Source organism: Tachypleus tridentatus, chromosome 3 (assembly GCF_004210375.1).
Source record: "Tachypleus tridentatus isolate NWPU-2018 chromosome 3, ASM421037v1, whole genome shotgun sequence".
Lineage (NCBI taxonomy): Eukaryota > Metazoa > Arthropoda > Merostomata > Xiphosura > Limulidae > Tachypleus > Tachypleus tridentatus.
In genome coordinates, this window is record NC_134827.1 from 105173026 (window position 1) to 105191549 (window position 18524).

Genomic DNA, 18524 nt, shown 5'->3' on the forward strand with positions numbered 1-18524 from the left:
ATAAAACAGTTACACACAAACATAACTAAATAGTGTAATGTATCACTGTATAAAACAGTTACACACAAACATAACTAAATAGTGTAATGTATCACTGTATAAAACAGTTACACATAAACATAACTAAATAGTGTAATGTATCACTGTATAAAACAGTTACACACAAACATAACTAAATAGTGTAATGTATCACTGTATAAAACAGTTACACACAAACATAACTAAATAGTGTAATGTATCACTGTATAAAACAGTTACACACAAACATAACTAAATAGTGTAATGTATCACTGTATAAAACAGATACACATAAACATAACTAAATAGTGTAATGTATCACTGTATAAAACATATACACACAAACATAACTAAATAGTGTATCACTGTATAAAACAGTTACACACAAACATAACTAAATAGTGTAATGTATCACTGTATAAAACAGTTACACACAAAACATAACTAAATAGTGTAATGTATCACTGTATAAAACAGTTACACACAAATATAACTAAATAGTGTAATGTATCACTGTATAAAACATATACACACAAACATAACTAAATAGTGTAATGTATCACTGTATAAAGCAGTTACACACAAACATAACTAAAATAGTGTAATGTATCACTGTATAAAACAGTTACACACAAACATAACTAAATAGTGTAATGTATCACTGTATAAAACAGTTACACACAAACATAACTAAATAGTGTAATGTATCACTGTATAAAACAGTTACACACAAACATAACTAAATAGTGTAATGTATCACTGTATAAAACAGTTACACACAAACATAACTAAATAGTGTAATGTATCACTGTATAAAACAGTTACACACAAACATAACTAGTGTAATGTATCACTGAATAAAACAGTTACATAGAAACATAACTAAATAGTGTAATGTATCACTGTATAAAACAGTTACACACAAACATAACTAAATAGTGTAATGTATCACTGTATAAAACAGTTACATAGAAACATAAATAGTGTAATGTATCACTGTATAAAACAGTTACACACAAACATAACTAAATAGTGTAATGTATCACTGTATAAAACAGTTACATAGAAACATAACTAAATAGTGTAATGTATCACTGTATAAAACAGTTACACACAAATATAACTAAATAGTGTAATGTATCACTGTATAAAACAGTTACACACAAATATAACTAAATAGTGTAATGTATCACTGTATAAAACAGTTACACACAAACATAACTAAATAGTGTAATGTATCACTGTATAAAACAGTTACACACAAACATAACTAAATAGTGTAATGTATCACTGTATAAAACAGTTACACACAAACATAACTAAATAGTGTAATGTATCACTGTATAAAACAGTATATACACAAACATAACTAAATAGTGTAATGTATCACTGTATAAAACAGTTACACACAAACATAACTAAATAGTGTAATGTATCACTGTATAAAACAGTTACACACAAATATAACTAAATAGTGTAATGTATCACTGTATAAAACAGTTACACACAAATATAACTAAATAGTGTAATGTATCACTGTATAAAACAGTTACACACATACATAACTAAATAGTGTAATGTATCACTGTATAAAACAGATACATAGAAACATAACTAAATATTGTAATGTATCACTGTATAAAACAGTTACACACAAACATAACTAAATAGTGTAATGTATCACTGTATAAAACAGTTACACACAAACATAACTAAATAGTGTAATGTATCACTGTATAAAACAGTTACATAGAAACATAACTAAATAGTGTAATGTATCACTGTATAAAACAGTTACACACAAATATAACTAAATAGTGTAATGTATCACTGTATAAAACAGTTACACACAAACATAACTAAATAGTGTAATGTATCACTGTATAAAACAGTTACACACAAACATAACTAAATGTTGTAATGTATCACTGTATAAAACAGTTACACACAAACATAACTAAATAGTGTAATGTATCACTGTATAAAACAGTTACACACAAACATAACTAAATAGTGTAATGTATCACTGTATAAAACAGTTACACACAAACATAACTAAATAGTGTAATGTATCACTGTATAAAACAGTTACACACAAACATAACTAAATAGTGTAATGTATCACTGTATAAAACAGTTACACACAAACATAACTAAATAGTGTAATGTATCACTGTATAAAACAGTTACACACAAATATAACTAAATAGTGTAATGTATCACTGTATAAAACAGTTACACACATACATAACTAAATAGTGTAATGTATCACTGTATAAAACAGTTACACACAAAATATAAACTAAATAGTGTAATGTATCACTGTATAAAACAGTTACACACAAACATAACTAAATAGTGTAATGTATCACTGTATAAAACAGTTACACACAAACATAACTAAATAGTGTAATGTATCACTGTATAAAACAGTTACACACAAATATAACTAAATAGTGTAATGTATCACTGTATAAAACAGTTACACACAAATATAACTAAATAGTGTAATGTATCACTGTATAAAACAGTTACACACAAACATAACTAAATAGTGTAATGTATCACTGTATAAAACAGTTACACACAAACATAACTAAATAGTGTAATGTATCACTGTATAAAACAGTTACACACAAACATAACTAAAATAGTGTAATGTATCACTGTATAAAACAGTTACACACAAACATAACTAAATAGTGTAATGTATCACTGTATAAAACAGTTACACATAAACATAACTAAATAGTGTAATGTATCACTGTATAAAACAGTTACACACAAACATAACTAAATAGTGTAATGTATCACTGTATAAAACAGTTACACACAAACATAACTAAATAGTGTAATGTATCACTGTATAAAACAGTTACACACAAATATAACTAAATAGTGTAATGTATCACTGTATAAAACAGTTACACACAAACATAACTAAATAGTGTAATGTATCACTGTATAAAACAGTTACACACAAATATAACTAAATAGTGTAATGTATCACTGTATAAAACAGTTACACACAAACATAACTAAATAGTGTAATGTATCACTGTATAAAACAGTTACACACAAACATAACTAAATATTGTAATGTATCACTGTATAAAACAGTTACACACAAATATAACTAAATAGTGTAATGTATCACTGTATAAAACAGTTACACACAAAATATAACTAAATAGTGTAATGTATCACTGTATAAAACAGTTACACACATACATAACTAAATAGTGTAATGTATCACTGTATAAAACAGTTACACACAAACATAACAAAATAGTGTAATGTAACACTGTATAAAACAGTTACACACAAACATAACTAAAATAGTGTAATGTATCACTGTATAAAACAGTTACACACAAACATAACTAAATAGTGTAATGTATCACTGTATAAAACAGTTACACATCAACATAACTAAATAGTGTAATGTATCACTGTATAAAACAGTTACACACAAACATAACTAAATAGTGTAATGTATCACTGTATAAAACAGTTACACACAAACATAACTAAATAGTGTAATGTATCACTGTATAAAACAGTTACACACAAACATAACTAAATAGTGTAATGTATCACTGTATAAAACAGATACACATAAACATAACTAAATAGTGTAATGTATCACTGTATAAAACAGTTACACAAACATAACTAAATAGTGTATCACTGTATAAAACAGTTACACACAAACATAACTAAATAGTGTAATGTATCACTGTATAAAACAGTTACACACAAACATAACTAAATAGTGTAATGTATCACTGTATAAAACAGTTACACACAAACATAACTAAATAGTGTAATGTATCACTGTATAAAACAGTTACACACAAACATAACTAAATAGTGTAATGTATCACTGTATAAAACAGTTACACACAAACATAACTAAATAGTGTAATGTATCACTGTATAAAACAGTTACACACAAACATAACTAAATAGTGTAATGTATCACTGTATAAAACAGTTACACACAAACATAACTAAATAGTGTAATGTATCACTGTATAAAACAGTTACACACAAACATAACTAAATAGTGTAATGTATCACTGTATAAAACAGTTACACACAAACATAACTAAATAGTGTAATGTATCACTGTATAAAACAGTTACACACAAACATAACTAGTGTAATGTATCACTGTATAAAACAGTTACACACAAACATAACTAAATAGTGTAATGTATCACTGTATAAAACAGTTACACACACATAACTAAATAGTGTAATGTATCACTGTATAAAACAGTTACACACAAACATAACTAAATAGTGTAATGTATCACTGTATAAAACAGTTACATAGAAACATAACAAAATAGTGTAATGTATCACTGTATAAAACAGTTACACAGAAATGTAACTAAACAGTGTAATGTATCACTGTATAAAACAGTTACACACAAACATAACTAAATAGTGTAATGTATCACTGTATAAAACAGTTACACACATACATAACTAAATAGTGTAATGTATCACTGTATAAAACAGTTACACACAAACATAACTAAATAGTGTAATGTATCACTGTATAAAACAGTTACACACAAACATAACTAAATAGTGTAATGTATCACTGTATAAAACAGTTACACATAAACATAACTAAATAGTGTAATGTATCACTGTATAAAACAGTTACACACAAACATAACTAAATAGTGTAATGTATCACTGTATAAAACAGTTACACACAAACATAACTAAATAGTGTAATGTATCACTGTATAAAACAGTTACACACAAATATAACTAAATAGTGTAATGTATCACTGTATAAAACAGTTACACACAAACATAACTAAATAGTGTAATGTATCACTGTATAAAACAGTTACACACAAATATAACTAAATAGTGTAATGTATCACTGTATAAAACAGTTACACACATACATAACTAAATAGTGTAATGTATCACTGTATAAAACAGTTACACACAAACATAACTAAATAGTGTAATGTATCACTGTATAAAACAGTTACACACAAAATATAACTAAATAGTGTAATGTATCACTGTATAAAACAGTTACACACAAATATAACTAAATAGTGTAATGTATCACTGTATAAAACAGTTACACACATACATAACTAAATAGTGTAATGTATCACTGTATAAAACAGTTACACACAAACATAACTAAATAGTGTAATGTATCACTGTATAAAACAGTTACACACAAACATAACTAAAATAGTGTAATGTATCACTGTATAAAACAGTTACACACAAACATAACTAAATAGTGTAATGTATCACTGTATAAAACAGTTACACATCAACATAACTAAATAGTGTAATGTATCACTGTATAAAACAGTTACACACAAACATAACTAAATAGTGTAATGTATCACTGTATAAAACAGTTACACACAAACATAACTAAATAGTGTAATGTATCACTGTATAAAACAGTTACACACAAACATAACTAAATAGTGTAATGTATCACTGTATAAAACAGTTACACATAAACATAACTAAATAGTGTAATGTATCACTGTATAAAACATTACACACAAACATAACTAAATAGTGTATCACTGTATAAAACAGTTACACACAAACATAACTAAATAATGTGTAATGTATCACTGTATAAAACAGTTACACACAAACATAACTAAATAGTGTAATGTATCACTGTATAAAACAGTTACACACAAACATAACTAAATAGTGTAATGTATCACTGTATAAAACAGTTACACACAAACATAACTAAATAGTGTAATGTATCACTGTATAAAACAGTTACACACAAACATAACTAAATAGTGTAATGTATCACTGTATAAAACAGTTACACACAAACATAACTAAATAGTGTAATGTATCACTGTATAAAACAGTTACACACAAACATAACTAAATAGTGTAATGTATCACTGTATAAAACAGTTACACACAAACATAACTAAATAGTGTAATGTATCACTGTATAAAACAGTTACACACAAACATAACTAAATAGTGTAATGTATCACTGTATAAAACAGTTACACACAAACATAACTAAAGTGTAATGTATCACTGAATAAAACAGTTACACACAAACATAACTAAATAGTGTAATGTATCACTGTATAAAACAGTTACACACAAATGTAACTAAATAGTGTAATGTATCACTGTATAAAACAGTTACACACAAACATAACTAGTGTAATGTATCACTGAATAAAACAGTTACACACAAACATAACTAAATAGTGTAATGTATCACTGTATAAAACAGTTACACACAAACAAAACTAAATAGTGTAATGTATCACTGTATAAAACAGTTACACAAATGTAACTAAATAGTGTAATGTATCACTGTATAAAACAGTTACACACATACATAACTAAATAGTGTAATGTATCACTGTATAAAACAGTTACACACAAACATAACTAAATAGTGTAATGTATCACTGTATAAAACAGTTACACACAAACATAACTAAATAGTGTAATGTATCACTGTATAAAACAGTTACACACAAACATAACTATAGTGTAATGTATCACTGTATAAAACAGTTACACACAAACATAACTAAATAGTGTAATGTATCACTGTATAAAACAGTTACACACAAACATAACTAAATAGTGTAATGTATCACTGTATAAAACAGTTACATAGAAACATAAATAGTGTAATGTATCACTGTATAAAACAGTTACACACAAATGTAACTAAATAGTGTAATGTATCACTGTATAAAACAGTTACACACAAACATAACTAAATAGTGTAATGTATCACTGTATAAAACAGTTACACACAAATATAACTAAATAGTGTAATGTATCACTGTATAAAACAGTTACACACAAACATAACTAAATAGTGTAATGTATCACTGTATAAAACAGTTACACACAAACATAACTAAATAGTGTAATGTATCACTGTATAAAACAGTTACACACAAACATAACTAAATAGTGTAATGTATCACTGTATAAAACAGTTACACACAAACATAACTAAATAGTGTAATGTATCACTGTATAAAACAGTTACACACAAACATAACTAAATAGTGTAATGTATCACTGTATAAAACAGTTACACACATACATAACTAAATAGTGTAATGTATCACTGTATAAAACAGTTACACACAAACATAACTAAATAGTGTAATGTATCACTGTATAAAACAGTTACACACAAATATAACTAAATAGTGTAATGTATCACTGTATAAAACAGTTACACACATACATAACTAAATAGTGTAATGTATCACTGTATAAAACAGTTACACACAAACATAACTAAATATTGTAATGTATCACTGTATAAAACAGTTACACACAAACATAACTAAATAGTGTAATGTATCACTGTATAAAACAGTTACACACAAACATAACTAAATAGTGTAATGTATCACTGTATAAAACAGTTACACACAAACATAACTAAATAGTGTAATGTATCACTGTATAAAACAGTTACACACAAATATAACTAAATAGTGTAATGTATCACTGTATAAAACAGTTACACACAAACATAACTAAATAGTGTAATGTATCACTGTATAAAACAGTTACATAGAAACATAACTAAATAGTGTAATGTATCACTGTATAAAACAGTTACACACAAACATAACTAAATAGTGTAATGTATCACTGTATAAAACAGTTACACACAAACATAACTAAATATTGTAATGTATCACTGTATAAAACAGTTACACACAAACATAACTAAATAGTGTAATGTATCACTGTATAAAACAGTTACACACAAACATAACTAAATAGTGTAATGTATCACTGTATAAAACAGTTACACACAAACATAACTAAATAGTGTAATGTATCACTGTATAAAACAGTTACACATAGAAACATAACTAAATAGTGTAATGTATCACTGTATAAAACAGTTACACACAAACATAACTAAATAGTGTAATGTATCACTATATAAAACAGTTACACACAAACATAACTAAATAGTGTAATGTATCACTGTATAAAACAGTTACACACAAACATAACTAAATAGTGTAATGTATCACTGTATAAAACAGTTACACACAAACATAACTAAATAGTGTAATGTATCACTGTATAAAACAGTTACACACAAACATAACTAAATAGTGTAATGTATCACTGTATAAAACAGTTACATAGAAACATAACTAAATAGTGTAATGTATCACTGTATAAAACAGTTACACACAAATATAACTAAATAGTGTAATGTATCACTGTATAAAACAGATACACACAAACATAACTAAATAGTAATGTAATGTATCACTGTATAAAACAGTTACACACAAACATAACTAAATAGTGTAATGTATCACTGTATAAAACAGTTACACACAAACATAACTAAATATTGTAATGTATCACTGTATAAAACAGTTACACACAAACATAACTAAATAGTGTAATGTATCACTGTATAAAACAGTTACACAGAAACATAACTAAATAGTGTAATGTATCACTGTATAAAACAGTTACACACAAACATAACTAAATATTGTAATGTATCACTGTATAAAACAGTTACATAGAAACATAACTAAATAGTGTAATGTATCACTGTATAAAACAGTTACACACAAATATAACTAAATAGTGTAATGTATCACTGTATAAAACAGTTACATAGAAACATAACTAAATAGTGTAATGTATCACTGTATAAAACAGTTACACACATACATAACTAAATAGTGTAATGTATCACTGTATAAAACAGTTACATAGAAACATAACTAAACAGTGTAATGTATCACTGTATAAAACAGTTACACACAAACATAACTAAATAGTGTAATGTATCACTGTATAAAACAGTTACACACAAACATAACTAAATAGTGTAATGTATCACTGTATAAAACAGTTACACACAAACATAACTAAATAGTGTAATGTATCACTGTATAAAACAGTTACACACAAACATAACTAAATAGTGTAATGTATCACTGTATAAAACAGTTACACACAAACATAACTAAATAGTGTAATGTATCACTGTATAAAACAGTTACACACAAACATAACTAAATAGTGTAATGTATCACTGTATAAAACAGTTACATAGAAACATAACTAAATAGTGTAATGTATCACTGTATAAAACAGTTACACACAAACATAACTAAATAGTGTAATGTATCACTGTATAAAACAGTTACACACAAACATAACTAAATAGTGTAATGTATCACTGTATAAAACAGTTACACACAAACATAACTAAATAGTGTAATGTATCACTGTATAAAACAGTTACACACAAACATAACTAAATAGTGTAATGTATCACTGTATAAAACAGTTACACACAAACATAACTAAATAGTGTAATGTATCACTGTATAAAACAGTTACACACAAACATAACTAAATAGTGTAATGTATCACTGTATAAAACAGTTACACACAAACATAACTAAATAGTGTAATGTATCACTGTATAAAACAGTTACATAGAAACATAACTAAACAGTGTAATGTATCACTGTATAAAACAGTTACACACAAATGTAACTAAATAGTGTAATGTATCACTGTATAAAACAGTTACACACAAACATAACTAAATAGTGTAATGTATCACTGTATAAAACAGTTACACACAAACATAACTAAATAGTGTAATGTATCACTGTATAAAACAGTTACACACAAACATAACTAAATAGTGTAATGTATCACTGTATAAAACAGTTACACACAAACATAACTAGTGTAATGTATCACTGAATAAAACAGTTACATAGAAACATAACTAAATAGTGTAATGTATCACTGTATAAAACAGTTACACACAAACATAACTAAATAGTGTAATGTATCACTGTATAAAACAGTTACACACAAACATAACTAGTGTAATGTATCACTGTATAAAACAGTTACATAGAAACATAACTAAATAGTGTAATGTATCACTGTATAAAACAGTTACACACAAATGTAACTAAATAGTGTAATGTATCACTGTATAAAACAGTTACACACAAACATAACTAAATAGTGTAATGTATCACTGTATAAAACAGTTACACACAAAAGTAACTAAACAGTGTAATGTATCACTGTATAAAACAGTTACACACAAATGTAACTAAATAGTGTAATGTATCACTGTATAAAACAGTTACACACAAACATAACTAAATAGTGTAATGTATCACTGTATAAAACAGTTACACACAAACATAACTAAATAGTGTAATGTATCACTGTATAAAACAGTTACACACAAACATAACTAAATAGTGTAATGTATCACTGTATAAAACAGTTACACACAAACATAACTAAATAGTGTAATGTATCACTGTATAAAACAGTTACACACAAACATAACTAGTGTAATGTATCACTGAATAAAACAGTTACATAGAAACATAACTAAATAGTGTAATGTATCACTGTATAAAACAGTTACACACAAACATAACTAAATAGTGTAATGTATCACTGTATAAAAAGTTACATACAAAAACATAAATAGTGTAATGTATCACTGTATAAAACAGTTACACACAAAACATAACTAAATAGTGTAATGTATCACTGTATAAAACAGTTACACACAAACATAACTAAATAGTGTAATGTATCACTGTATAAAACAGTTACACACAAATATAACTAAATAGTGTAATGTATCACTGTATAAAACAGTTACACACAAACATAACTAAATAGTGTAATGTATCACTGTATAAAACAGTTACACACAAACATAACTAAATAGTGTAATGTATCACTGTATAAAACAGTTACACACAAACATAACTAAATAGTGTAATGTATCACTGTATAAAACAGTTACACATAAACATAACTAAATAGTGTAATGTATCACTGTATAAAACAGTTACACACAAACATAACTAAATAGTGTAATGTATCACTGTATAAAACAGTTACACACAAACATAACTAAATAGTGTAATGTATCACTGTATAAAACAGTTACACACAAACATAACTAAATAGTGTAATGTATCACTGTATAAAACAGATACACATAAACATAACTAAATAGTGTAATGTATCACTGTATAAAACATATACACACAAACATAACTAAATAGTGTATCACTGTATAAAATAGTTCCACACAAACATAACTAAAATAGTGTAATGTATTACTGTATAAAACAGTTACACACAAACATAACTAAATAGTGTAATGTATTACTGTATAAAACAGTTACACACAAATATAACTAAATAGTGTAATGTATCACTGTATAAAACAGTTACACACAAACATAACTAAATAGTGTAATGTATCACTGTATAAAACAGTTACACACAAACATAACTAAATAGTGTAATGTATCACTGTATAAAACAGTTACACACAAACATAACTAAATAGTGTAATGTATCACTGTATAAAACAGTTACACACAAATATAACTAAATAGTGTAATGTATCACTGTATAAAACAGTTACACACATACATAACTAAATAGTGTAATGTATCACTGTATAAAACATATACACACAAATATAACTAAATAGTGTAATGTATCACTGTATAAAACAGTTACACACAAATATAACTAAATAGTGTAATGTATCACTGTATAAAATAGTTACATAGAAACATAACTAAACAGTGTAATGTATCACTGTATAAAACAGTTACACACAAACATAACTAAATAGTGTAATGTATCACTGTATAAAACAGTTACACACAAACATAACTAAATAGTGTAATGTATCACTGTATAAAACAGTTACACATACATAACTAAATAGTGTAATGTATCACTGTATAAAACAGTTACACACAAACATAACTAAATAGTGTAATGTATCACTGTATAAAACAGTTACACACAAACATAACTAAATAGTGTAATGTATCACTGTATAAAACAGTTACACACAAACATAACTAAATAGTGTAATGTATCACTGTATAAAACAGTTACACACAAACATAACTAAATAGTGTAATGTATCACTGTATAAAACAGTTACACACAAACATAACTAAATAGTGTAATGTATCACTGTATAAAACAGTTACACACAAACATAACTAAATAGTGTAATGTATCACTGTATAAAACAGTTACACACAAATATAACTAAATAGTGTAATGTATCACTGTATAAAACAGTTACACACAAACATAACTAAATAGTGTAATGTATCACTGTATAAAACAGTTACACACACATACATAACTAAATAGTGTAATGTATCACTGTATAAAACAGTTACACACAAACATAACTAAATAGTGTAATGTATCACTGTATAAAACAGTTACATAGAAACATAACTAAATAGTGTAATGTATCACTGTATAAAACAGTTACACACAAACATAACTAAATAGTGTAATGTATCACTGTATAAAACAGTTACACATAAACATAACTAAATAGTGTAATGTATCACTGTATAAAACAGTTACACACACATACATAACTAAATAGTGTAATGTATCACTGTATAAAACATATACATAGAAACATAACTAAATATTGTAATGTATCACTGTATAAAACAGTTACACACAAACATAACTAAATAGTGTAATGTATCACTGTATAAAACAGTTACACAGAAACAAAACTAAATATTGTAATGTATCACTGTATAAAACAGTTACACAGAAACATAACTAAATAGTGTAATGTATCACTGTATAAAACAGTTACACACAAACATAACTAAATAGTGTAATGTATCACTGTATAAAACAGTTACACACAAACATAACTAAATAGTGTAATGTATCACTGTATAAAACAGTTACACACAAACATAACTAAATAGTGTAATGTATCACTGTATAAAACAGTTACACACAAACATAACTAAATAGTGTAATGTATCACTGTATAAAACAGTTACACACAAACATAACTAAATAGTGTAATGTATCACTGTATAAAACAGTTACACACAAACATAACTAAATAGTGTAATGTATCACTGTATAAAACAGTTACACACAAACATAACTAAATAGTGTAATGTATCACTGTATAAAACAGTTACATAGAAACATAACTAAATAGTGTAATGTATCACTGTATAAAACAGTTACACACATACATAACTAAATAGTGTAATGTATCACTGTATAAAACAGTTACATAGAAACATAACTAAACAGTGTAATGTATCACTGTATAAAACAGTTACACACAAACATAACTAAATAGTGTAATGTATCACTGTATAAAACAGTTACACACATACATAACTAAATAGTGTAATGTATCACTGTATAAAACAGTTACACACAAACATAACTAAATAGTGTAATGTATCACTGTATAAAACAGTTACACACAAACATAACTAAATAGTGTAATGTATCACTGTATAAAACAGTTACACACAAACATAACTAAATAGTGTAATGTATCACTGTATAAAACAGTTACACACAAACATAACTAAATAGTGTAATGTATTACTGTATAAAACAGTTACACACAAATATAACTAAATAGTGTAATGTATCACTGTATAAAACAGTTACACACATACATAACTAAATAGTGTAATGTATCACTGTATAAAACATATACACACAAATATAACTAAATAGTGTAATGTATCACTGTATAAAACAGTTACACACAAATATAACTAAATAGTGTAATGTATCACTGTATAAAACAGTTACACACAAATATAACTAAATAGTGTAATGTATCACTGTATAAAACAGTTACACACATACATAACTAAATAGTGTAATGTATCACTGTATAAAACAGTTACACACAAACATAACTAAATAGTGTAATGTATCACTGTATAAAACAGTTACACACAAACATAACTAAAATAGTGTAATGTATCACTGTATAAAACAGTTACACACAAACATAACTAAATAGTGTAATGTATCACTGTATAAAACAGTTACACATAAACATAACTAAATAGTGTAATGTATCACTGTATAAAACAGTTACACACAAACATAACTAAATAGTGTAATGTATCACTGTATAAAACAGTTACACACAAACATAACTAAATAGTGTAATGTATCACTGTATAAAACAGTTACACACAAATATAACTAAATAGTGTAATGTATCACTGTATAAAACAGTTACACACAAACATAACTAAATAGTGTAATGTATCACTGTATAAAACAGTTACACACAAATATAACTAAATAGTGTAATGTATCACTGTATAAAACAGTTACACACAAACATAACTAAATAGTGTAATGTATCACTGTATAAAACAGTTACACACAAACATAACTAAATATTGTAATGTATCACTGTATAAAACAGTTACACACAAATATAACTAAATAGTGTAATGTATCACTGTATAAAACAGTTACACACAAATATAACTAAATAGTGTAATGTATCACTGTATAAAACAGTTACACACATACATAACTAAATAGTGTAATGTATCACTGTATAAAACAGTTACACACAAACATAACTAAATAGTGTAATGTATCACTGTATAAAACAGTTACACACAAACATAACTAAATAGTGTAATGTATCACTGTATAAAACAGTTACACACAAACATAACTAAATAGTGTAATGTATCACTGTATAAAACAGTTACACATAAACATAACTAAATAGTGTAATGTATCACTGTATAAAACAGTTACACACAAACATAACTAAAATAGTGTAATGTATTACTGTATAAAACAGTTACACACAAACATAACTAAATAGTGTAATGTATCACTGTATAAAACAGTTACACACAAACATAACTAAATAGTGTAATGTATCACTGTATAAAACAGATACACATAAACATAACTAAATAGTGTAATGTATCACTGTATAAAACATATACACACAAACATAACTAAATAGTGTATCACTGTATAAAATAGTTCCACACAAACATAACTAAATAGTGTAATGTATCACTGTATAAAACAGTTACACACAAACATAACTAAATAGTGTAATGTATCACTGTATAAAACAGTTACACACAAACATAACTAAATAGTGTAATGTATCACTGTATAAAACAGTTACACACAAACATAACTAAATAGTGTAATGTATCACTGTATAAAACAGTTACACACAAACATAACTAAATAGTGTAATGTATCACTGTATAAAACAGTTACACACAAACATAACTAAATAGTGTAATGTATCACTGTATAAAACAGTTACACACAAATATAACTAAATAGTGTAATGTATCACTGTATAAAACAGTTACACACAAACATAACTAAATAGTGTAATGTATCACTGTATAAAACATATACACACAAACATAACTAAATAGTGTAATGTATCACTGTATAAAACAGTTACACACAAATATAACTAAATAGTGTAATGTATCACTGTATAAAACAGTTACACACAAATATAACTAAATAGTGTAATGTATCACTGTATAAAACAGTTACACACATACATAACTAAATAGTGTAATGTATCACTGTATAAAACAGTTACACACAAACATAACAAAATAGTGTAATGTAACACTGTATAAAACAGTTACACACAAACATAACTAAAATAGTGTAATGTATCACTGTATAAAACAGTTACACACAAACATAACTAAATAGTGTAATGTATCACTGTATAAAACAGTTACACATAAACATAACTAAATAGTGTAATGTATCACTGTATAAAACAGTTACACACAAACATAACTAAATAGTGTAATGTATTACTGTATAAAACAGTTACACACAAACATAACTAAATAGTGTAATGTATTACTGTATAAAACAGTTACACACAAATATAACTAAATAGTGTAATGTATCACTGTATAAAACAGTTACACACATACATAACTAAATAGTGTAATGTATCACTGTATAAAACATATACACACAAATATAACTAAATAGTGTAATGTATCACTGTATAAAACAGTTACACACATACATAACTAAATAGTGTAATGTATCACTGTATAAAACAGTTACACACAAACATAACTAAATATTGTAATGTATCACTGTATAAAACAGTTACACACAAATATAACTAAATAGTGTAATGTATCACTGTATAAAACAGTTACACACAAATATAACTAAATAGTGTAATGTATCACTGTATAAAACAGTTACACACATACATAACTAAATAGTGTAATGTATCACTGTATAAAACAGTTACACACAAACATAACAAAATAGTGTAATGTAACACTGTATAAAACAGTTACACACAAACATAACTAAAATAGTGTAATGTATCACTGTATAAAACAGTTACACACAAACATAACTAAATAGTGTAATGTATCACTGTATAAAACAGTTACACATAAACATAACTAAATAGTGTAATGTATCACTGTATAAAACAGTTACACACAAACATAACTAAAATAGTGTAATGTATCACTGTATAAAACATATACACACAAACATAACTAAATAGTGTAATGTATCACTGTATAAAACAGTTACACACAAACATAACTAAATAGTGTAATGTATCACTGTATAAAACAGATACACATAAACATAACTAAATAGTGTAATGTATCACTGTATAAAACATATACACACAAACATAACTAAATAGTGTATCACTGTATAAAATAGTTCCACACAAACATAACTAAATAATGTAATGTATCACTGTATAAAACAGTTACACACAAACATAACTAAATAGTGTAATGTATCACTGTATAAAACAGTTACACACAAACATAACTAAATAGTGTAATGTATCACTGTATAAAACAGTTACACACAAATGTAACTAAATAGTGTAATGTATCACTGTATAAAACAGTTACACACAAACATAACTAAATAGTGTAATGTATCACTGTATAAAACAGTTACACACATACATAACTAAATAGTGTAATGTATCACTGTATAAAACAGTTACACACAAACATAACTAAATAGTGTAATGTATCACTGTATAAAACAGTTACACACAAACATAACTAAATAGTGTAATGTATCACTGTATAAAACAGTTACATAGAAACATAACTAAATAGTGTAATGTATCACTGTATAAAACAGTTACACACAAACATAACTAGTGGTAATACAAGTAATGTTAATAAATTACCAAAACTACATTAAGATTATTCAATCCTTTGTAAAAAGAAATATATTAATAATAATAATTTGCGATCAAATATTGTTTTGTTTTCTCTGCGACGATTTGTTTTGAAAAACGTAGCCTTACCGAACACCACACTGTTTTAATACTCCACAGGAACACCTGAGCCAGCAAGTAACACTCACGTGGTAGAGACATTACTAACAGTAGAGAAGGGTAAATAAATCAATAACACCTGCTCACGCAGATGCTGAAATGGGTCCTAGATCTCTTTGAGTCTCTGTTGCTAGTGATGACGACAAGTTGACATCTTGTCGATTTCACTTCGTATTTCTGAGAAAATCATTAGCCATGACTTTAATGATTTCGCACGTTTTATTGGCATTCCATTTTATTCGTCAAACGGAATATTTTTAACAAATTGTATGAAATTCAATAATATTGATGTGTTTCCCCTGTATTACCTACCTTCCACCCCTACAGAAATAATGACACTTAAATATTGCAGCGATCAAATATAAATTTTAAATTGGCACCTTTAACCTAAAATATAAAAATGCTTGGATTGTACGTTTCTTTGTTCGTTGAATTTCGCGCAAAGCAAGAAGAGAAATTATTCGCGCTAGCCGTCCCTAATTTAGTACTGGAATGCTAGACTGAAGGAAGCTAGTCAACACCATCCCCGCCAACTCTAGGAATACTCTTTTACCAACTAATAGTGGGATTGACCGCCACATTATAACGCCCCTACGATTGAAAGGACGAGCATATTCGGTATGACGTGGGGATTTGAACTGTTGTCGCAGGGATTGTGAGTTCAACACCATAGAGGTCAGATCATACTGTGCTGGTCATGGTGGGAATAGAACAATTTTTGTTTGTGTGTGTTTCTTATAGCAAAGCCACATTAGGCTAACTGCTGAGCCCACTGAGGGAAATCGAACCCCTGATTTTAGCGTTGTAAATTCATAGACTTACTACTGTACTAGCTGTGGGCTAGTTTGTTTATTAGGTGAGTTTATGACGTAACCTTTTAGTCTTTTTTTATCAACAGTAAGATAACAGATGTTATTTTTATTTTGAAAGCTTCGTTACATCAAAGGATTGTAAGACTAGCACAGTTTTCAGTCTTAAGGTGCTGAAACGAAATAGGCCCGATATGGCTAGGTGGTTAGGGCGTTCGCAATCTGAGGTTCGCGGGTTCGAATCACCGTTTCACCAAACATGCTCGCCCTTTCAGCCGTGGGGGCGTTAATAAGTTACGCTCAATCCCACTGTTCGTTAGTAAAAGAGTAACCAAAGAGTTGGCGGTGGGTGGTGATGACTAGCTATCTTCCCTTTAGTCTTACACTGCTAAATTAGAGACGCTAAC